At 37.8% G+C, this 24167-nt stretch overlaps 1 protein-coding gene across 2 annotated transcripts in view; it reads left to right on the top strand.

Moving 5' to 3' along the window:
* Positions 1–24167, top strand: part of DISP1 (dispatched RND transporter family member 1) — an 85447-nt gene that overhangs the window by 20692 nt on the left and 40588 nt on the right. Inside the window, exon 2 of one of the 2 annotated variants that reach the window (XM_054279023.1) lies at positions 16789–16814. The exons of the other annotated variant lie outside the window; for it this stretch is intronic. The gene's annotated coding sequence lies outside the window, so the exon portion shown is untranslated. The remainder of the gene's footprint in view (positions 1–16788; positions 16815–24167) is intronic. 2 annotated transcript variants of the gene reach the window in all.

Below are 24167 nucleotides of genomic sequence, written 5' to 3'. Positions count from 1 at the left end.
AAGTTGAATATATGGGATTTGAAAGCCTATTAAATAACTGAGGAATCTTTTTACTGAATCTTTTTGTTATTTTCATTGTTCTGCTTGTAATTATTGTTATGTCTGATTTGACTCTGTTAAAAAGCAGGTAGAACAATTAAATTATTTGAAATATAGTGCAGACATAAGTGCAGCCTGCTGGAGAAGTGCAGACCTAATGGATGTGCTTGGGTGGGATGGAAGCTGGGCACAGGCTGTGGAGGGTGAGGTCCTGCAGCAGGAGAGGGTGTGCCACTAAAATTACATCAGTGCTTCACTTAAACATCGATCCTGTCAGTGGAAGCAAAACAATTTCTTTGTGATTCATGGAATTGCTGACTTGGTAGGATTTTTGCCTTTGGTTTACCTCATTGCTTGGGTGAGTAATTAACATGGCTGTAGGAGTACTTACTTGAAATTTGGAATTAACCCTTTTTCATTTGATGGAAGAAGTACTTTGTCTGGGTGAAGATACTGGCATGGTTTCTCTGTAGAAACAGAAAATTTATAGTTTTTAGGCAACAGAACTGGGGGTGAAAGTTGCAAATAAAACTTGCATATGTGTGCTTTCCTGTTCCCATGTTTACATTACCCACTCAACATCTCTAAAGGGCCAGTGGCTGAAAATATTTACCTTCTACTTGCCCAAGCAGAACTGCACCTATATAATAATACCTAAATATTAGAGAGGTACTGTGTGTTCATGTAAGCCTTGACAGTTTTAGTAATTTAATTGCGAAGTAGTTCTATGACAGGGAAAGCAGCGTCCAGCATTAACTACTTCTATGAATTTATTTGCTTTGTAGAAATGCAAAAATTGCTATTCTTTGTTTATAAGAGGCATAGTTTGTAGATCAGACAATTTGGTTCCATGGTGCAGAACTGATGATGCAGAGATAGGACCTCTGCCATGTCTGAAACCTACCTTAAAAATGTCATAGACTCCAAAAGTGAAACATTATTCAAGCATTATTTTTAAAAAAATCATAGTTATGGACTTACAGCTCAAATGGCTCCTAGGGAAAGCATTCACTATAGAGTTGTCCATTTTGTGGTAATCATACTTTTATCTGAAGAATCAGATGTTTTGTTGGTTTTGAGGCTCATAAAGTTCTTATTTTGTGGATTGAGTCAGCACAATCATTCCTATATTTCAATCACAGAAATGTAAATACCTACAGTTGTTTACACTACAATGTGTAGTATTATAGCTGCTTTCTATATCAGACATGATTTCATGAGCTGCAGAAAGCAGGAATGCCTTTTCTATTCCATAAATAGATATGCTTCACTATTGCTAATGTTTTCTCCTAACCTGATAAATATTGGAGAGAACTCTCTTATTTCTGTATTGATTTACATGTGATTTCTCCTACTAAAGGTGCATGCCTGTCTAAAAACATGCAAATGAAACTAACCTGTCTTTAAAATCCTCAAGAAAAGAGACTTCTGGCTCACTTTTCTCCAGCAAGGAGATTCTTAGTTTTCTTTTTCTTGTTGAGTGTTTCGTTTCAGTGGCCCCCTACTGCCACTGATGACATTCAAGATTCCAGAGGCAAAATTTTAACATGATTAAGCAGAGATTAGAGTTTCTTAAGCATTCCTTGTTCATGGAAAGTAGAGCAAATCAGCAGAGTGTGAAATAGGAATTGGTTTGCCTTGAAGTTTTAAGCTGGAAGTAGGTGTGCTGGAATGACAGATTTCTGCCTCCTCCCTGACTTTTACTTTTTGAGACTTTGCACTGCACTTCTTCAAAAAAAAGGTCATGAGTAGGAACATAGTCCCCTGCAATTCCTGAGTGCTCTGAGTCTTCTCTGAGAGGAGAGTGAGTGGGGTGATAAACTGCTTTCTTGTCTTTCCATTACCTCATCCTCCCACCTCCTTGTTTTTCCAGTATAAGCCAGTGTTGCAGACACTACTTTTTTTTTTTTTCCATCCTCCTACAGTGACCTGATGGGCTGATTGCATGTTTTAATGGTTTGGTACAAAAAGACTAATTCTTGTTTGTGCTGTCCTGTAAAATAAAACTATGCACTTTGTGTTTCTGCTTAGTTTAGTGATTACAGGAGGAAGTGGTTTTTGTATTTGTCTTTTCATTTCTCAGAGCTAGATGAGTATCTTTGCAGAGCTCATTTCAAGAGATGTGAGGTGGTTTGTCATTCCCCCTTCTACTTGCATCTACTTTCTATCCCATCCAGCTCTGCTGCAGTCCATAAGAGCAGGTCCTGCCTAGGGAATGGAGCAATTTCTCATATGCATTTTAGCTCTGTGAGTTTAGTGGCAACAGCTGCTTCCATCTGTGTCCATGTGCAAGAAGAGATGTTCAGCTGAACAGGCAGCTTGCCTTTTTATTGTAGTGTGTATAATGCTCACATATGGTCTCAGTTTGCAAAGCTGCAGAATATAACAGATTTTTTATAAAGCTCATTGAGCAAAATAGGACTGTAAGAGTGTGTATGTTTATATTTAAAAACAAACAAACAGCTTCAAAAAACCACCCCGCGTCTCATAGTGGTAGTTTGAAGCTATGACCTGTTTGTTCATCTGTCCAAATGAATGTCTGTTACAAAAGGCAGATCCATTATTTTTCTTTCTGTATTCCACCTTAAAAGTGAAATACTGTTTTCTGTCAAGGTCTTCAGAGAGGGAGCCGGGGCTTTTGGCCTGTATTCCCAGTATTGACAGTGTACACAGACTCTATTTGCGACTGACTGATATCACAGGCAAAGTTTCTGTTCATTGGGTCTTTGCACCTCGGTCTATGAAATATATTTCTGATGCAATATATGTTTGGGCATTGGGATATATAGGAACTGTGGATTTAGTTATTAAAAAAAAACCAAAAGAAACCAAACCAGTAAAGTGAGAAGTAGAAATTCTATTTTAGGATAAAGACAAGTGAATTTTCACTTTTCCTTCTAAAAAAATCTGGATATTGTGTAGCACATAAAGTCTTTTGCGTAAACAATGGATAGTTGCCCTACTACTTGTGTTAGCTGTTGCTTTGCAACATCAGCTAACTTGGAGCCCATCAGCGAATTCTTTTCTCAAATACTGTGATTAAACACTTGTTTTACTTGTGCTTGCAGACAGAGGGGAAAGAATGGTGTAAGTCTTACTTCTCCATCAGACAGATTAATATACTGACAGTTTAGCTTTTGTGAAGAAGAGCTTTTGGAAAGCTTTTGGGAAGCTTTTGGAAAGCTTCGCCCTAGTGAGTTCTAACAGGACAGGCTGAGGTGTGATGCTGCCTTAGGTCAGCAAGAGGGAAGACAGACTGGATCTTCACTCCCCTGCAGTGTACGCAGAAGGGTTGAAGAAGCATGGCATAACTAAAGTTCAAAAGCACTCTAATTATGTTAAGGTATTTGAAGTTCTGATGCTTCCAAAGAAGCTTTTGATACAGACACAAGTAATGTTAGCTGAAAAAAATGAAAAGCAGACCTGCTCAGGTGTTCTCTCAGTCTCTTATGTTTCCTGTAGAGTACAGATTTTTTTAAAATTCATGTTTTATTCAAATGTTGTTAGAAGTATGGGCTCCCTTTCTGCAGTACCGTGTGTTTCAGTGATCAGTATAGACATGAGCACTTTGAGGGGGTCTATATCTAATTACTTTGTTGAAATTCTAAGCAGAGCTGCACTTAAAAATTTACACTGAGATCCCCTCACGAGGCTGATCAGTTCAGACTGTTTACTTTCAATCCAGGTACAACTGCTATTTCACTCTAAGAAAAATTTGATTTCTTAGAGAAACTATGTAGAAAGTGTGAAGTGGCATGGTATTCTGATAATGAGAAACTTTGTTCTGCTCTTTCTCATAATTATCCTTTGCAGAGATGTGATTTTCCTAAATGAGCACAAATACTTTGTACTAGTTTGTTTTCCACGTCAAATAAAGAATAGATAAACAAGAGATCATATTCCTGATAGTAATCAGGTATTAAGAGTATTAGAAATCTGCCATCCAGTTGCACACCTTTTGATTGGTTCAATTACATAGATTTGATTACATTCTGGGTTTTGAGTAAGGTACTTTATATTATGTAGTAGGCAAGATCAGCAAGATACTTTAGCCAAGGAATCACATTTTCTTGCAAAGCTAATTCCTGTGGCTTTCCACACCCAGGACAAACTGCATTGTAGAGGCCTTGACTGGAACATCCTTGGGAATCTTCTGCCCCGTTGATAATCTCTGAGGGATGTTGAAATAATACCAGGTCATTTTTGAAGGCAAGTCTTCAAAAAGGCAACTCCCTTCCCATCACTCCTGATGTTTCCAGTGAGTAAAACTTTTTACTCTCAGTTCTGAAATCAAGGTGTTTGTTCAATTTGCATGAGCAGTCAAAAAGTTGTCTGATAACATTTTTTTTATGGATGCTGCCTGAAGCTGAGTATCAACTAGCATGCTAGAGATCTTCCTCTCCTACTTCTAGTATCTAAGCTTTATAGTTATTTTCTTAACTATTTTGTGTGCATATATTTACTGCTTTGGTATCTTTGTGAGTTCTCAATCCTTGTTTTCAAGTTAAGGCATTTAAAATTTTCTTTGTTTTTTAATAGCTTTATGAATATTTAAATAGACACTTGTTGATAATTGTTTTGTTGGTAATGTCTAAACTCAAATATGGAGTGTAGATGTCTGCTTTTACTGTGTTGTTTCAGACATGAAAATTTTTGCTTGAAGATAGTATAGATGAAATAATAAATCCATACCAGTTACTTTGTGGAGAGAATGAGATTGTGATGATAATTTCTATTAAACTTGCTGTCTGAAACATCTTAGTCTAGAAGTCCCAAGATAACATAGTTCTGACAAGAAGTCATCATCCAGAAAATGCAGGAATCAGACAAACCAAAACAGGGGGTCACTGGTGAAGCAACGCAAAAAGGGGAAAAAAAGTCATTGTTAACCTTTTTGACCGAGGGGTATGCAGGGCAAATTTTCGGGAGTTGTACAGATATTGGGCTGGTAGTCATTGGACTCACTGTGTAACGGCAGGATGAAACTTTGCCTATTGGCTAAACTTGGTTGGCTCAAAAAAATCTACAAAAATAAGTGTCAGAAAGCTGATGGATGTCTCTAGCTACCAGTAGTTCCAAGACAGACACCTGTTTTTCATAGTGTAAAATTTTCTGTCTTTTTTCAAGATTGACAGATGAGGAAATTGATGTGACTGTTACTTTCAGATAATGCAAATTATCCACACATCTTATAATTGTGACTTCTCCAAGACAGTGTTTCCTTCCATAACCTCCATGATTTACAACCATTTCCTTGTCTGCTGCATCCCTACTGGTATGGATGTCACCAGCCAGTGCACATCTGTCCCATCTGTTGGGTGTTTCAGCTGACACTGTGCTGCTTCAACTTAGAAAGCATCATCCAGATAGAATATTGGAACCTAGCAGTTTCCAAAGTTAAAGGTAGCTGAAGGGCCAAGACAGGCAAGCTGCTGTTATCCACCTATTTAAATGGCAAATTTCATTCATGTTACTGCTGAAAAAGGTACAAAAAAAGGAGTGGGGCCAAGAGCTGCTGTTGGGATTGGATAGAAATCAGTGAGTCCAAGGCAGGACATGCAGCTCTCCAAGCTCATGATGTAGCAGTACAGGGGAAGCAAGAGATATCCTTTGTTCCATCTTCTTTGGAGATTTAACTCCAAAGAAGATGGAACCAGTGTAGATAAGTGGTATCTTGGATTATCAAAATTTTATGTGCCCATGCTTCTCTGGTCTGAGAGTGTATTAATAGGTTTGTTTCGCTTGTCTTCTCTTCCTCCCTGCTCCCTGACATGAGCTGTATGAGGAGAAGGGAGAATCTGCCCTGACCAAGGAATTTCTAGACATCATCTTAAGCTTCTGTCAAGAGTGGGCAAAAGTTTCTGCCAACACAAACAAGATGATGAACTTGGATGCACAACATTGCATGTGACAGCAATCTTTGCAGCACATGGATGAAAACAGTGAATCAGCAGTGCCCAGATAGCAGACAACAGCAGTCTTGTGGGATTTGTTAAAACTGCATGTCATGCAACAGGATTTATGACCTAAAATATTTCAGTTTATTAGGGCTGGTTCTAATGTGCAAAAAAGCATGCAAAGGTTTGCATGGTCAAGTGGTCAATAAGTTCTACTTGTTAACCATTCTCAAGACAGTGAAATTTTATGTACAGCAGTTGAGACACAATCTCATTCCATATTCTGATTTATTTTTCTGTTCTGGAAACTAAGAGCAATGTATTTGGATGGATGTCTGTGCTCCCTCTGCCTCGTGATGCATATAACTTTTCAAGTAAAATTTGTGCTGCTTATAACTTTTCAAGTAAAACAGATGTGACTGGCTAAAGACCCTTAGTTTCTCTGCCTACTTGGAATCCATTTTGGATTGCCTGGGATGTAGGAGGGGAAGTCAAATATTGCAAAGCATTGTTTTAAGCTGTGACAGTCAGTGCCTGATTATCTTAAGTTTCCAATGAGTGTATTGATTGAACCAGCAAAATTCTTGCACAAATACTAGTTTCTCTCAAACTGATTAAAAAGTTAACTCAGACTCTTACCTGTGACAGGCTGCTTTGGGGATTTTGGCCTCTTTTTTGATTTTAGGGAGAGAAGTAAGTTTTGGGGATTTTATTATTCTTAGGTTCCAGCCTGATGATGACATGCATTCAGTCTCTTCTCTCATGTTACTCTTGCTCCCAGACAGGTTCACTCCCTTCAAGTCCTTTCATTTTCTTCTCAGAAAGTTTGTCCAAAAGGCCAAAAGAACGGATTTTCAGATGTGTAAGACTTCTAGATGTACTTCCAGCGATGCTAGGTGTTTAACCAAGGCCATCACATTAAGGACAAATCGAAATCCTGCTTTTGTGTGTCAAAACAGTTCAATTCAACTTCAAACTCTCATTGTTCAGATTGTTTCTACCTGCCTGAGACCTATTACAGAATCCCAGATTCATTGGGATTGGGAGGGACCGCTGGAGATCACCAGTCTAATCCCCTGCCAAGAGTCACCTGGAGCAGATGACACAGGAATGTGTCTAGGTGGGGTTTGAATGTCTCCAGAGAGGGAGACTCCATGACCTCCCTAGGCAGCTGTTCCAGTGCTATTGTGTTAAATATTTGAAGAAGGAACACTTTCTATGACACTTTAAGGCAATGTTCTATTTGACTATGTACTGAAAGATCAAGAGAATTTGCTTATATTGTCAGTAATAATATTGATACATAAGTTTTGACATTTATTTTTTCAGTGGTAAATGCACTAAATGCTTTAAAAAGCTATTTCAGAATCATGTAGTGGAAAGCTGCTGAAGACTTATCTATTGCCTTTTTTTTTTTTTTTTTTTGGTAACTTTGCTGTTGGAACACAAAACACGTAGGTGGCCAAATATCATTCCAGCACGACCTGCTAGCAGGCAGGAGGATTTCTGCTTCAGAGCTGCAGTTCATTAAAGAGTTGTAAGCAGAAGTGCTGGAAAAGTTTCCTGTGGGAATGTGACGGGAGATTTCTGATAACCTCAAGGCTGCCTTCCAAATGATCTTATTAATTCTGTGAGTAATCCGGGGAAAACCAGTAGGGTTTCTTTGACTTTTGCCCTCCAAGGTTGCCGTTTTTTCAGCTCAGAGCAGCTATTAGTAACAATAGCTCTTGAAGTGTGATTTGAGAAGCCCCAGGAAGTGTGTTCCTGTTTTTCTTTCTGGTACTCTTACAACTGACAACTCCTCTTCCTTTAGCCCCTAATTCAGTGGGCTGCTGTTCCTGGAAACCTGTTTGGAGTGTTCTAATGAAGTTCTTCACTTGCCTAAAGTACATCAAATGTAACACATGAGCCTGATTTCCAGCAGAGACTTGAGTCTGTGTGCAGTCAGCTGCTTCTCAGGAGCCACTCTCGTGGCTGGGTATGGAAGGATGGGGTTGCTTTGTGCAGGCTCTGAGAAGTTCATGGTTTTAATTTTGCTGGATTAGGAAGGTGCTGTTAGAGTTGTCAGCTCACTTGTGTTCAGTCCAGAACCAGAAAGTGACTTCTTTGTTGCTTTTATTGAGGAGCATCAATGGGAATTTAGATTACAGGACATATGGACCTAGAATGTCATGGTCTGCATTGATAATTGGAAGAAAGGGCAATAAGTGTTTTCATCTCTTTTTGTGAACATGTTCTCTTTTTTATGTAGCTTGAGGTTAGATTTTTTTTTCAAATTCCCTTTTTTTCATTATCATTAAAATCTTCTATTGAAGAGTAACACAAAGAGCTGATTAAAATTGCTTTTTCTCCTTACACAGCAGCTTTCAGTGTGTTATCATCCCAACTAAAACTGGGCTGCTTCTTTCTAGGTGCCTTTTCTTCTCCTGTTCCCTTTTGCATTTGCTCTCCAGAGTTGACATCATACATTCTGCATTGCAGAGGGCAAGATTCCTGAGAATAGCGCACTACTTGGAAAGAATTGTATCTGTGGTGTGTTGTCTGGATGTTATTTATTATGTACGCAGAACTGTTAACTCTCTCTCTAAACATTGCCCATTTTAATCCTTTCCATGCAGATTCACCTTGACTGCTCTTTAAAAGTGGTTTTCCAGCTGAAAATAGGACTCTTACCTTGCTGGTCAGCATTAGCAATTTATTTATTTGCTGCATATCCATGTAACTTTAATGCTATTATAGTTTCCTGTTCAGCTACCTGTCTTATCTCTCTGCTTTTAATTCAGTTTTGGGGAAAGCATATGTTTTAAGTCAGATAAAAGGGAAAAGCAGAATAAAGATTATTAAAAAGTCTGGTCCAGTCTTCAGTAGTGTTGAACCTTTGGTTACTGCAGTTGGGAGACTATGAAAAGTTTAGCTTTGTTTTCAGCCTAAAATTTTCCTCATAATTACTGGTTTTGAAGCCAGCAGCTGTGTTACTTAATGCATGAAACCCTAACCGTTCAGCTATGAGTTTTAAATGGGAGAGGTAAACAATTGTTTGTTTTTTAATGACTTCTAAGGCAACTGTTATACCTATTAAAAAAAAATAAGGTTAAGGAAAATACGTGCCTACAATTTGTGAATATCCACTGTTATTTTCTGAAGTTCTCTTTAAGGGTTTAAAGTTCCAGCGCTGGTTTTTAATATTTTCTAAAGATAGGAGCTTCTATGATAAGTAACTATTGCTTGTTCAGTGGTCTTTTGAGAATTTAAAGTAGTTGCCTGGTTTGATGTGAAATTGTTGAAATGTAACTGTATTGTACTTACCAGTTAAGTTAAACCCTTTAGAAAGGGTTTTCTGAAGTATTTTTTTGAAGTCTGTCAGTAAAAACAAAGTTATTTTAATGAAGACTTTGAGTATTACAGTTTCTCCCTAGTCTCATGAATAAAACTTCAGATTTTGTTTTGAAGCTCTTTCCCTTAGGGGTTAAATACCTTGGAAATAATCTTACCCTAAATTGGAGAACTCAAGGAATGCCTAATGAAGGAGCATTATGGTGACTGGCACTTGAGTGTTTTGTGAGATGCAAGTGCAGAGTACAGGTCACTGCAATTATTAAAAGGTGAAAATGTTTAATGGGGTCTGTGGAGCCTGTGTGCCCACAGCAGCTCTTTGGTTATTTGTTCAAACTGTCCTGCACATCTAAATTGCTTGCAGTGATAAGTGGTGTTAATGCAGACAGGTATTCTACACAGGGAGACTGCCTGCAGGACAGAGGCAGATTTCTTCCTCTCTATCTAGACTGCTGCTTCTAGAAATTATTCATCAAAGTTTCTGATTCCTCTGATTTAGAAGGCTTTGTAATTAGGGAAATTCAGGACAAGAGGAGATAAAAACAGAAGCAGGAGATGAGAAAGAAACAAAGGTCCATGTAAAGTGAGGAGGAATGGGGCAGTATCAGGAGTATAAGGAGAGATTGCTTTTGATAGACTGGTGGAACTGCGTGAAGTGGGTTTGACAATAACAGCCATTCCTTTGAAATATTTTTTGTCCAGTTTTTTTAAAAATGATGACTTGGTTTTTTTCCTGCCTTAGACTGAAAAGCAGATTGGGACAACCTCTGTTTTCTTCCCTCCTTTTTTGATTTGCCCATGTGTTCTGAGTCCAGTATTGAGAAACTGTAGCTCCCCACTACGCAAGAACCACTTTAATTTTAAGTTTCTTTGTATTCCTCTGTTGATTACTATGCACTTGTATGGATTCTTAAGGAATTTTGTAATATGTGTAAACAATTATTTCAATTAGATTCTTATCCCCCAAGTTTTCAGCATCCATTAGGGGGCAAGATTCAACTTTATCAGATGGAATAGACACAAGGAAATGTTTACTTTGATAACAAAAGAGGCTCAGTGCTCACAAAGATTTTCTGGAAGGATATTCTTTAGTTAGAGTGCATAATTTGATAACTTCAAAATAAAGAATGCTATAATATGTTGACACATTTATTCACATTTATTCAAAGCTTCAGCTAAAATGACACAATCAATGGCTTTAGCAAGTTTTAAACAGTCCTCTGTGTATCCTTAGCAACAGATTTCTGTTAAGTAGGAGAATATAACTTGGTGTGTGCTTACAAAAATAGGAAAACTGCTTTTGTCTCAGATGACTCTCTAGTATCTTATATGTTTATATCTCCATTAGATTTACTGTAGCATGACTTTCTACACTATGGGGTTGATTTAATAAATAAACAGTATATGGAGCATTTCTCTTGTAGGTCACTTTGCTGGATGTGTGATGCCAGCAAAGACCAAGCTGACTTCCCTCTTTGATTCCAAGGACTCAGTTGCTCCTATGGAGACTCCAAAAGATTCACTAGGCATAAAAATTCATTTTCTTTTTCATGTTGTTTATGCTTGCATTTTTTTAGTACTGCCTTCACATTTTTGATTAAGCTTTTATTGAATCCTTATCTATAATGGCAGTTTAACTTTTCAGAAGATAAATTGAAGTAACATATACAGAAAAATAATTTTTCAGTAGTGCTAAACATTTCCAGCTTTAGATGCAGTTTATTCATATCTAGACTTTATGAAAAATGTACATCTGCAGTTCTCTAAGGAATGTTTCCTAATACCTTTAATGTTTATCATTGTACATAGGGAAGATATACATAATCCCTCTGTGTTAGAAAGACACCTCAGTTTAAATTTATTAATTATTGCTTTCCCCTGTCAGGAGCAAAGTGTCATCTAAATCCAGTTCCCTCCCATGAAAGCGTGAGAATTTCTGCACTGCTTGAGGTCTGTGCAAATCATCTGCGCTACAAAAGAGCCCTGGCTTCTTCTATTTTAGGAATCTGGGAAGGGTAAATATTTAGAAGTGCTGGTGTAACAATAGCAGAAGTAGAAGGAAATTAAAGTGTAGGATCCAGTGCTGAGACACATTTCGCTTAATTCTTGGGTGAAAAAAACAAAAACTTTTTGGTAAATTGGTGAAACGTTACAATTTTCAACTTTGGAGTACAGAATCAGCAGGAAGTGTTCTATGTAGAATAAAACACCCAGTTTTGAAAGGATGTCTTTTTTGTTCTTATTTAGGTTTTTTGTTTTTGGTTTTTTTTGGTTTTGGTTTTTTTTTTTTTTTTTTTGGTCAGACCAGAGTGTGTTGCTGTTCAGTCCCTTTCTGACACGTTGCAGAAGCTAATATTTCACTGAGCAAATACTAGCACTGTTAAGGGAATGAGGCTCTTTATGGAAGACAGCTGCTGGTATGAGAACTTCTTTAATATAAAGCTCAGGGGCTGTAGGTTGAATGAATATATGAACTAAACTGAAATTAAGGCTGTAGGTTGAATGAATATATGAAGTAAACTGAAATTAAGGCCATGGCATAGAAATTGATTTCATTATAGGAACTCTGGTGTTTAGGTTGCAAAGTAATTTGCTCTATAAAAGATTTTTTGTAGAATCTCTTAGAGAGTTTTCAGCATCTGTTGTTTTCAACAGCTGTTCAATATTGAGCAGAAAGATTCATCTGTTCTCTGCATAGCAAGAAAAATGTATTCTTTATCTTGATAAATTCAATTGAGCTTGAGTAACTCTTTGGATATTAAAACCAGTTTTCCTGGTGTGTTTCACTTATTTTTGGGAGATTTTTGGCACCATGTTCAAATACCTAAATGTGTCCAAAGACTGAAGTCTGTTTCTGCCAGAATTTGCGTGTGACTTATGAGCCTATATAAAGTCCATTATAGTAACTTAAGCTGGTACTTGACTTGTCTTTATGCAAGACGACTTCAAATAATCCTTTAACTTAATTTTGAGCTGTGTTTTTCAGAAAGATACTATATAGAGTTAGCTGGATAAAGAGAACTATACTTTTGGAAAGAACTTAAGTATTTTGAAATTAGATTTATATTTTTAATCCAATTTAAAAGCTAAAATAAAAAAACCCCTGAATTTCATTGTAGAAGGAAATAGAGTTTAACGTCCACAGATAGGAGACTGCTTGGGTAGCTTTATCTGATGCCTCAGGGCTCTTAGCTCTCACTCGGCTTGCTTCAGGTTGTATGGGTCTTCAGAAAAGGTAGGTTTCCAGTCAGTTCTGTTGGAAAGTTGTCAAGGTTTACCATCACTGTTGTGTTGTAATAATATTTTTTTCATGTCCCTTCCTATAATTTTGATTTTTACAGTTTCCACATGGCAGAAAATTCAGCACAGCCCCTGACAGAGTTTGTTGAATTTTAGATCACCTAATGTCTGAAGGCTAGGAGAAGTTGCTCTGCAAGAGGACCTAGACTCCTGAAATACAATATAAAATAATATTTGGAGATAGTTTAGACCACTCCAAGACTTCAGTGCCTCAGTTTCCTTGCAGACTTTCTCAACATTTTGGTTACCTACTTTAATTAATACTGTTATCTCTAAGTTTCTTTAGCAGGATAAGAAACACTTCAATATTTAAATGCCTGTCCTTTCTTGGCTTATTCTTAATCATAGTATTTTGCAAATTCTGAATACTGAGAGTATTTTGCAAATTCTGAATTAGAACAATTCAAAGAAATTTTTATTCCTGTCAGGTCATTTGCCCAGCCTAGACACTGGAGAATGTATTTTTTTTCAATTTAGTCACGCAGTGCCAAGAGGAAGTGAAATAGTACACTCTTGCTGTCTACCACAAAGATACAGAGACTAGTGCAGCACAGAGCATATTTGCCTTCCTTGTTCAGAATCAGGTATGTCCTATACAAAAGGTGATATTGAATCTTAGAGTTGATTAATCAAACTCTTTTTCCAACCTTTTGCATCTTTATCTTTTATGGCTATGTCTAGTTGTTCCATGAGATATATTAGTTATTAAAACAAAACCCCTTACAATAGTAAGCAGAAAAAAGGAATTGCAAAGAGAACTGAGTTCATAGTAAACTGAATTTAGACCAAGAAACCTGCACTCTGTGGTAAGTTAGTCTCTTAATTGCAAATTAGTATCAGTCTGCTTCAAATTCAAGGTCTCTGGCAACTGCGGAATTTTGGTAATAGTTCCACGGAACTCGTGACCAGGGTCAGTGGGATTCTATGATCTTTGCATAACAGTGTTCTACTGGTAAAATAAATCACAACAGAGCACATTTTAAATCTATTTAAGGCTTGTGAGACCATAAGAAATCTGTTAGATTTCCGTTTAATACTAATGAACAGGGCTCAGTTGTGACAGGTGACCCTCATTTGGTGTAAGACTTACAAGGACCATGTCATGGGGTTTACCATTTCTTCCCCAGTAATTCAGTTATAACCCCATTTTACCTATCAATTCCTTATGAGCCAGTAGAATTCAAAGTGTTTGTTTTACACTGTGTAAAAACAGACATTTCAGAATGGATTTGGCTAGGCTGGAATGACATTACTTCTGGGAGTTCTTGAAGTAACCTCTGACAAAGTAAATCGGAAGTTTGGAGGGACAGTGGGGATGAAGACTCTCATTGCTTGTGGGAGGAGTGGAGAGGTTGGTGTAAGCAAATTTGACATCCAGTCCCTCTGTGGTCTTAGCAGCCAGGCAAACTGGGTGTGCTGGGGAGCACACCTGTGCCCTGTGCTGCTCCTGCCAGCACCCCAGTGTCCCAACATCACACCAATGTCTGCACATGCCCTGCAAAGCTGGGGTATAATTGCTGGGCAGCTGTGTGATAACCCTGAGATAGGGAAGACTTGGATTTAATGCTGAAATCCTGCTGAAGGATTTCAAGCTGAGGTTTCTCACCAAGTAGTGGACTCTTCACTCCTCAGCTGTTTACTGGATTGGGATGAAAGGCATCCTTTGTACTCCTAGGAATGCAAAATTTATGGGACCAGAGCAACAGAGAGCACTAGTAAGAGAAACAGGACTTTATAATCTGGTGGTGAGGTCACTTCCTTAGAAGGGGAAAACGCAGGCTGGACTTTGAGAACTCTGTATGTACTTTACATGAAACAGTATACAGAGTTTATGAACTGTTTTAGAAGATTAAGCATAACTAAGTGTAACCTATAAAGTGGTGAATTGAACAGTTTCTGTCTAAGGTGCTTCATCAATAACTGAGCAAAACTTCAAAATGGTGGTAGTAAACATAGAATGAAAGTAACGTTTTTGTACATGTGGTTTCTTTTTGGTTTTTTCAGATTCTTAATATTGCAAAATTGATTCATTTCATAATAGAATTGTATGTGACGAAAGCTTTTTTTAATCCTATTTTAAGCCTCTGTATAATCTTATTTTAAATGCGCTAATCAAGCTATGGTTTGTGTGCTTGCCAGAAAAATCATTCTTGATTTGTGTTATAGTTCAAAGAGATATAAGCATATTTAAAATCAACAGAAATTCTACATCCGCATCTGTGGATATAAAATGTTGATGTAATAGTGATGCATGTCAAAACTCTTCTATTTCTCAGTTTCTAACTTCAAAGTGAAGAAACGAAAATGTATTGTACTAGAGTGCATGACTAGATGAGGGTATTAAAGCAGGTTCTTTATTATGTTTACTTCTAATTTAGTTGCTTTCAAAAACTCAGTTGTTATTAGCTAAATCTACAGGGGCAGTTTTAGGTTTCTAGGAAGCTCCAGTGACCTCTGTAAAGAGGTAATTCAGTGAACCTGTCACTAATAATTTCATTCTGCAGCTAATAGTAATGGATTTAATCCAGAAATTATGAACTGGGCCACCCTTTCCTGAGGGAAATATTTCTTTCCACCTTTAAATATAAGGAGGAGTGAGCATAGGAAATAAAACAGAACCTGTGCTTTTATTTTTGCAGTCATGAGGCTTTTGTGAAGTACTGTGCAGAATCAGTAATGTGCAGCAGAGTTTTCTTTGAATGACCTCCTTCTGAAGGTTTCACTGCTGCCATTTTAGTGGAGTACAGCTTTATCTGCTGTCACTCACATGTTTACATGAAAACTAGCTCCTGATGGCAATGGAGTCTTTGGGGTGTGTTCTGTGCACAAGAAGCCTGACTGCTCTCAGTCATACTCTGACTGATGATCTGAAGAGCATCATGCTCCTGCTTAGTGTTTACAGTGGCCATGCAAGGAGCTTAGTACTGCAGCACTTGAGAGGAAAGTCGTAGCAGATGATGATGTTGTTGAACTGTTAACTTCTTTTTTCTGAAAGAAAAAGTGCAGTCATTCAACAAGGAACCTGGGAAAATGACCATCAGTGCCTTTACCAATTGTACCCCACTATGTTTTAGTATTGAATTAAAATGCTAATCACTGACTTGTTTTCCATCTTGTCCTAATGAAAGAAAGTCCTGTATGTAGGGAACTGGAGTTGCAGTTTGTCAGTGTTTGAACATGGCCCTTTGTTTCTGCTTTGTTATTTTGTGGGAATTCAAAACTAGTTCAGCAATAACTTTTTGTAAGAAAAATTAGAGGCAGAGATTGTGCATCATGCTTATCCCTATGATTTGCATTTCTGCCTTTTAGTTATATTCTATGTACTGCATGCTTTTCCTTAAGCATTTTTTAAAAGTTTGTCTTTAGTCCTGTAAAGGCTATTGCTTTTGCAGTTTGTACTCTAATATGCACATTATATGCCTGGGTTTTCCTAAGTGAGCCTAAATCATCAGTGCCACTGAAAGAAATGCATTGCCTCCATTGGGTTATCCTTGCCTGCTGTAGCAACCATCCTTATGCCAGCAACCAAGCATGTGCAAGTATGTGGGGAATTGAATTTAGAAAATTTATTGGGATTAAAACTAATCTCTGAAGAGGAAGTGTATGGTGGATGAACATGATTGAGCACATGTTTGCATGATAGGCACTTCCCTCTTAAAATTGCCACCTGGCTCTGAAATTCTTTGTCCTCTGACCCTGGGTAAGCATTCCAGGTTCCTTTCCCTCCCTTCTTCCCAGCCCCCTTCCCCTTGATATGTGTGAGCAGTTTGCTCTCACCCCTGGTTTATAATGTGCCAGTAACCAAGGAGCTCAGGGTCACTCAATGTGCACCAAGTGTTGGTCCTGCCTGGCAGCTGACACTGAGCTGTACTGGAAAGGTGGAAGGAACGCTGGCTGGTGTTACAGTCTCTACTAATGCCTAGCAATAACTCTGTGTGCCTTTGAGTACTGTGACCAGATCCATGTGTTCGTTTTTTTGTCCACTCTGAGGAAAAACATGGATGTGTCATATGAGTATGAACAAGTCATGCAAATCCCAAAGGGATGATTCCCTCAAGGTTAGATTTTTTTTTGGCTTTGTTTCTAAAGCAAACTCTTCGAGAAAGATTTTTTTGCTGGTAGATTTATACTTAACTTGTTTTGGAAAGGGCATATGCAAAGATTAATATCTTCTGACAAATGGAGCAACCTTACTGAGGCTGGTATTTTTTTTTTATAGCTGGGCTGTGAGCTCTTGCTGGGAAGGTCAGTATATTTTGCATGCATTGCTCTTTAAAACGATATCTGCTGGTGATTGTTAAATCTGTAGACTGAACAAGGCTGTTCTGTGAAGTAAGATTTAAAATTATAAAAAGAATATTCAGGGTTTAATATCTGAATACTTGCTATAAAGGTTCAATGGCTTGGTAGTAAACAGATTTCTCAGGTTCATTCGAATTGCCAGTGCTCATGCCCTGGAACAAGTACATGATGCAATTGAGGGAGATGGAAGGGAGGGAATTGCAGAGGGACCAAACTTCCCTTGGAGGCATGGAATGGCTGTGCAGCTGCTGCTGCCTAGGGCTGCCAGGAATCTTCAACAGCTGCTGTTTGCTTGTCTCCATGTCTGATATGGAGGTGCTTTGTTGGTGTTAACTTTGTACAGCTCTGGTACTGCTGGCATATAGCCAGGCACTCCTCTTTGCCAGGATATTAAAAAAAAAACCAACAACTGCACAGTTGTAGTCCCTAATGGCCAACACTGAGTAGTGTTCTCTCAATTCTCATAGCCTGGCTTCCTTTGCAGACTGCTATCAGTCTTGCTGCTTTTGAGTCCTGATCCTCAAATTCTGGGTATGGAAACATACTGTACTCCCAAATACATTTCAGCAGCTGATCCTCTTTAGATTGCTTAATTCTTGTGTGAAGAGAGTTAACCTGATACTAGAGTTCATACAACCAGTAGAGAAGGAAATCCTATTACAATGAAATTCCTAAAAACTGAGCATGTGAAGCCTGTATAGGAATTCAATAAAATGGTAAAATCAGTATTGTCTGAATTTCTACATACATCACAGAATATCTAAAGTAATCTAGACAAAGTCTTCTCTTGAATTTCATCTTTAAGTAGATATTCAGCTGTATTTATTGAATGTAAATCTCAAGAGGTACCCTTAAGCTTGAAAAGCACTCAAGTACCTCGCCTTAGATATTTTGGTCAATACTGGGACATCTTCTGCATAAAAATCTGGTCTGTTAAATGGATCTCATGCAGAGAAGCAATTTATCTGGGTTTGTATTACAACTGTAATGCAGTGTTTCTGTACCATGTGCTTTTATAAAAGATTTTTTGAGTCAAGCATTGATCAGGAAGGTTTGCAATTGCAGTTTTGTACTGACAACACAAGTTTTGTACTGTACAGTCAGAACTGCGTGGCTCCAGGGAACCTGTGCACAGTAGAAAACGCCAGATCAGTTGTTTGAGAAGACACCTCACAACCCTTGGGCATAATACAAAAGGAATAGAGATAGCATAGAAAAATCCATAGGGAAATGTTACATAGGTGTTTTGTAGTTTAGACTTGTCTCATGGTTTTTCCCATAGATAGCAGATGAAACGGAAGCATATCAAGCTTGGTGAAGAGTTTTGGAAGTTATGTGACTTACATGATTGTCAATAACTGTATTTTAGTCAAAGTAGTGTGAAATCACAGGCTTCTGCAGAAATCTGACATCTCCTTCTAAAGCCACGGAGGCTGAGGCTCTGAACAGTCTGGTTCTTGATTTATCTGAATGTATGAAGAATTCCCAGGCTCACATCTGTTTGCTAAGAGACAGCCAGAAAAGATTGACTTCACATTGCAGGCGCTGTGTGTGGGTAAGCCTGTGGCAGGCAAGCAGCCTGGTGGGCAAACATTGAGGTTGTGCTCAAATACCATTTTCTCCTGCCTTGTCTGTCAGGCCTTTGTTAGTGTGTCAATAAAGCTCACTTCAAATAAAAGGTCCTCTCTGGGCTCTAGCAATGCTTGTTTACTCCAAACACTTAGATCTATCTTGTTTTCTGGGTGAAAAAAAAAAATATTAGCTCTGGTGCTTATTCCACTTTCCTGGTGAAGAAAGGTGAAGGTGTGATGTTGGTTGAGCACAAAAGGAGGGGGAACTCTTTCATGTATTGTTTGAAGGTTTAGGCAGCAAATTTTGAAAATCTTTAGAGCAAAAAAGCTGGTAGGGATTTCCTCTCCCGTTAGTTTTACTAAGCCAAGGGAGCTAGGCTAAGATGAAGGCAATAAGCTGAATGTGCAATAGGTACAAGAAATGTTTTAGAAGTGTTTCAGAATTGCCATTGTTACCCAGTTTACTCTTAAATTAATAGCAAGAACCTTCTACTTAGCTAAGTGAATGAATAGCAAAATGAATAGTTTTCTGATATCTGCAACATAAGAGTTTATTTTGCCCACAGATGTTAATATTGCATAAGCATTATATGGCAATACTTACGCAGTTGTGTTAAATATGGATTTTACCTTTTTAGTTTCCCTAAATTAATTTCAAAATAGTTGTCCCTATCTTAAAAATAATTTCTATATTTTGAAAGAATCCCATACATTGCAAGGCTTTGCTGTTTCCTGAACTAAGAATATGAATCTGAAAAAAGTGACATTTCCTTTGCTTCCGTAAGTGAAATGGGAATAGTGGTACTTGTGGTTTCTAGACTGTGCTATATTAATTTCTCCAAATGATGGGAGAAATACAGTTCTTTATTACGTCTTTGATTACAGACATGTTAATGCGATGGTTATTAAAACAGTATTAGTAAAATACATTTCTCCTGTGTAGAAAAAAAATTACACTGCAGTAGTCGCTTTCACTGCCATCAGGCTAGTGGTTGTAATTTCAGTGCTGGTGTTGTACAAGTGGTAGAATTACTGCTTTTTATGTCACTTGTTTATTTTATACTCAGATAAAGCATTCTGTTAGTTTTTCCCCCTGGTCAGTCTGGACTGTTTTACAAGTGACATTATATATGTGTGCACGTACATAAGATACATTTAAGTTTACTTACTTCATAGTGGAAAAGGTACACCTGTGAGAAGGGAATGTGAATGAGAAAATACAACCATTTGTAAACATGTTTATGCATCTGCATTTTAATGTAACTTATTATTGGAGCACTCTGTTTAGAAAATGAAACTTTTACAGCTGAAGACAAGCTATTAAAAGTTCCTTCAAAATACTGTAAGCTGTAGATAAATCAAAATTATAGATACTCAATTCTGCTTCCAGATTTATTTGGTTTTTTAACAAGTTTTCTTTGTATTAGTATTTGAAAACTATTTGAGATGCTAATAAAACTGTCTTATAAATTTTCCATATTAAAGCTTTTTTGCAGAGTATTAAATCTAATGTTTTCTTCTGGTTTTCATGGTTAATACACAACTTTCAGGGTTTTTTTAGAAATATAAATAGTTTCATCCAATGTGGGGAATTTTAAAACTTAATAGCTTTCCAAAGCTTATTGTGTGATGTGGGACTTGAGTTACTGTGGAACCTCAGATACGCATTTCAGTTCAGAGTACATGTCATTTGGAAACATGAAAAATAAAAGGTTTATGTCTGTTAGATGTCCACCAAAAAAAAAGTCATTAAATCTACATTAGTATTTCTGTTCCGTAAGTAGATAAAACAAGACAGTCTTATATGTCATAAAACTCAGCCTTCACATTTAAAAATCTCAGAAGCTCAATGAAAGAAAGTTAGGGAAATGCTGACAGTGACTTGTTTCAGTTGGGAGAAGAGGCAAGGCTGTAAAATGTCATTATCATACTTTGAGAGCTTTTTTAAAAAATCAATAAAGGCCAAAAATCAATAAAGGAAATAGTTTAGAATCAGGCTCTGTTTTGTGGGGATCCCAGTTGTCAGTTTCTCTGGATCTGGATTGAAGGCACTTGAGATGGTAGTTCATGTTCGGACTCAAGTGTTTATTATTTCTTATCAGTAAAACAGTCTCATTACTGTGAGTTCAGCAGCTTTTCATTAGAAGGCACAAAATGGCCAGCTATCTCTTGTTAGAAGGTCTTTTAAGACTAAACTGTCCAATTAAGAACTGACACCTAGATTATTTTCTCTTTTAACCCAATAACTGATCCCAGAGAGGCCACAATGCGGATTTTTCTGCCCAATTAGAAAATGCCACCCAAACCCAAGAAGAAGAAGGAAGAAGCAGCATGAAGAAGAAACGCAGGACAACACCCTGTGCCCTCCATCTTGCTTCCATCCACAACATGCTAAAAATCCCAAAACCTAAATTTCTCACCAAGTGATACACCTACATTACTCTCTATAATCTGTTTCACACTTTTGTGGATTCTAGTCTGTCTTGAAGTCTAGGAATCTTTCTCCATGAATGAGGGTCGAAGTCAGTGCTCCCCATGGGGGCCAGGGCACCCCAGAGCAGATAGAGAAATATTCCTGGTGCCTTAAGTTTCCACAGTATTTGTTTGCAGATTCATATTGAACTAACTTTTTCATTACACTAGGGACTGAGAGGACATTGTTCTAGGCGCTTTGTGAATAATGAAAGATCCTCTTTGCCCCAGAAATTTATTTCTGTGCTTTGACTTTGTGTTATTTAAGCTGATGTGGCCTTAAATGTCCAGTTTCCAGCTTATTAAAAAAAGAATGGAAAGCTGGAGAAGGACTGTCAATGTACTTCATGTCCTCTATTGATCAGACAATATTTCATCTTTGTGGAGGCAGCAGTCTGTAAGTAGAGGAGTCTGTAAGTGTACTTAAGGCTTCTGCTTAGGTATATGATGATACTGAATCAGTTTTGCTTATAATATGACCTGTAATTATAAGAAGGTCTGTCTTGTAAACTTCAAGGAGAAGAAAAAACTATAGAAGAATACCAGTGTAAGAGGATGCAGATTTTAATACCTTGAATTTCAATCACTGCATTTTCTTCATCCTGTATCTCAAATAAATATACCTACAGATTAAAGTGCCAGATTTTCTTTTCTGGCTACTTTTGTTTTTATATTTTGCAATATTCTGTTTCTTCTTTGGATAGATAACAGAGATTGTCAGTTAACTCCAATGTTCAGAGGCTTTCAAATGCCAATTTTGAGAGTTTCTGGCTTCATTTCCTTATGGACACAGGCGTTCTCTTTTCAGGTTCAGTTTATGCTTAGGAGCAGACAGCTCACATTGGCATGTCTGCAGTCTCAAGTCACTTTGTGTCTGTGCCTCATATTTCTGGACCTAAGAACACTTGGGAACACCATGTAGGCTCTTGGATCTCTGCAGGTTGTCAGGTGTGAGGATCAGTGGCAGTAATGACCTTGTAATCTCTGATGGATCAAGCTGACTCAGTCCAATTCTCAGTGCAGTGCTGGCATGTCCTAAGTGCTGCTAGAAGCTGGAAGTTCCTGGTCTGTGCTCTGTGTGCCTCTGAGTAAGGTTCTGTTACGTTTGTATTACCTCAAGCATTGCACAAAAATATACTTCAGTATGAAAGTAGTAAATGAATGGTTGGTTCCTACCAACCAATATTTTTCCTGCTACGTTGTTTATTTTAAAAGGCATTTGGTAAATTGCCTACTGTGAGTACTGTGCTAGGGCATCTAAAAGGCAACAGAGACTTTTGCATCCAAGAAATAAAAAAACCCACCAGCCAGGAAATTCTGGAGGTGGATAGGAATTGTAATAAAAATTCAATGTAGCTGTAATAAAATATGTGCAGAGTACATGTGCCACGTGCAGAACTCATTTTGTCATTTTAACCTCTGATTGGTTCTTTTATTCCATATACCCTTATTCTCCCCAGTTCATTAGCAGTTCATCAGAATTTCTACAGCACCTTTTGTGCCCTCTGTCTGGCTTTCAAAGATTTTTGAAGCCTCTGTACTTTTTTCCTGAGCACTTCCTGAGTCCTTCATCACCCATTTGACCCCAGAACACCCAAGACTTCCACTGGCTCTCTTGTTAACATGCAATGTTCAAAGACTTTCAGCGTATTCTGGATCTCTCTTTGGAAGAGTGACACTGTGACAAGAAGAAGCTGTAATTAATGTCATATTAAGGCAGGTGAGGGCATCCAGCCAGGAAAAGGTTCAAGATTTATCTGCACTTCCTGTGGTGCAAGGGTAGCAGCTTAGTCATGGCTCTTGATTGTGGGCAGACAGAGGTCAGACAAGTGGCTGGCACTCAGTGGCATTGCCTGATGTCTTCAGTCTAGGAGAGGCTATGGAATGGTCATGGCCCAAGTACTGCAGCTCTTTGTATCTTGTTTGAAGAGAGAAAACTTCATGCATTTCAACACTCTGTCCTGCTTTGTAAATACAAGCTTCAGTTTTTTAGGCTCATTTTCTTGCACAGACTACAGCTCCTTTGAGTCTCTACCATGGTTATCATCATTATCTTTTTCTGAAGTATTGTATACATAAATCTGGGAACTACTACTTGATTTTATTCATGAAGTATACTGTGAAAAATGTTATTTTAAAATCTCAATTAAAAAACCACAACTTAGGATAGAAAAACAGTTATCATAAGAGATGCTTTCTCTAAGTTAAAGAGTTTTTCTTTGCCTGAACAATCAAAGTACTTGTAAAATATATTGGCAGATCCATATACCTATGGACAGAACTTCCTGATACATTGAGGATCATTTTGAATTAAACCAAGGCTGAATTAGTAGTGCAGATGTCCTCCAGATTCCCTGCATAGATGCATTTCCAGGCAGTGAATAGCACAGTTTATAGGATAAACTCATTTATCCTCTCGAGGCTTCCACAGATCAAATCTGACATTCCTGGTCTGCCTTGAATCATTCTAAGTTCTTCCGTTCTTTTTCACTGGACCTGCATTCCATATGCTGTATGGCTTAGTTGTATTTTTAATCACTTGCGAATAAAGAAGTCACCATTTGTCTGCCATTGCTGAAGATGAATGGCAAGATAAGTAGCAACATTAGAAGTGATGCAGAGGGGGATGTTAAAGGGTGGATGATGGAAATGTCCAAACCAGGAATATGTTGGGGGGACCCAGGGCAACCAAGGCTCTGCAGGGCCTAAGTGTAGCATGGGGAAAAGGTTTTTCAGCACCTTTTTGCGTTTGGTTTTCAGATACTGTAAGGGCAATAGAAAGGCAGGACGACACCTGTGTATTACAAGGCTGTAATTCTAATATATTATACACTATTTAAATCCCATTTGGACAAATACTTTTATTAAGCATATCTCTGCACATACATTATACATTTGTTTTACTATCACCCTTGGGAACAAAGTATCTGCATTAAATTTATGTGCTTAGAAACTAACACTATTTTCTGCAGTACATATAATCTTAAGAGTCTTAATAGACTGTAATCCTTTAGATTTATGTAGTCCCTTTCCTCCTTGATATAAAAGTGGTGAGCAAATAGTATGTGCCTCTTGTCATTTCTTTGAGGTGATTAGCAAATACAAGGGACACAGTATCTGCAGTGAACTGATACACAGTAATACTGACACATTTCAGAAATACTTTTATTAGTAGATATGTCTTTCAAAAATACATGGAGTTGTGTGACTTTGGAAAAGTAACTGTGAGATTATTCTTCTGGTGCTTCCAGGC

Source organism: Melozone crissalis, unplaced genomic scaffold (assembly GCF_028551555.1).
Source record: "Melozone crissalis strain CALT ecotype California unplaced genomic scaffold, PUWL_Pcris_2 ptg000027l_1, whole genome shotgun sequence".
Taxonomy (NCBI): domain Eukaryota; kingdom Metazoa; phylum Chordata; class Aves; order Passeriformes; family Passerellidae; genus Melozone; species Melozone crissalis.
Note: the sequence above shows the minus strand (reverse complement) of the source record. Positions and strands in the feature narration are given on the sequence as shown.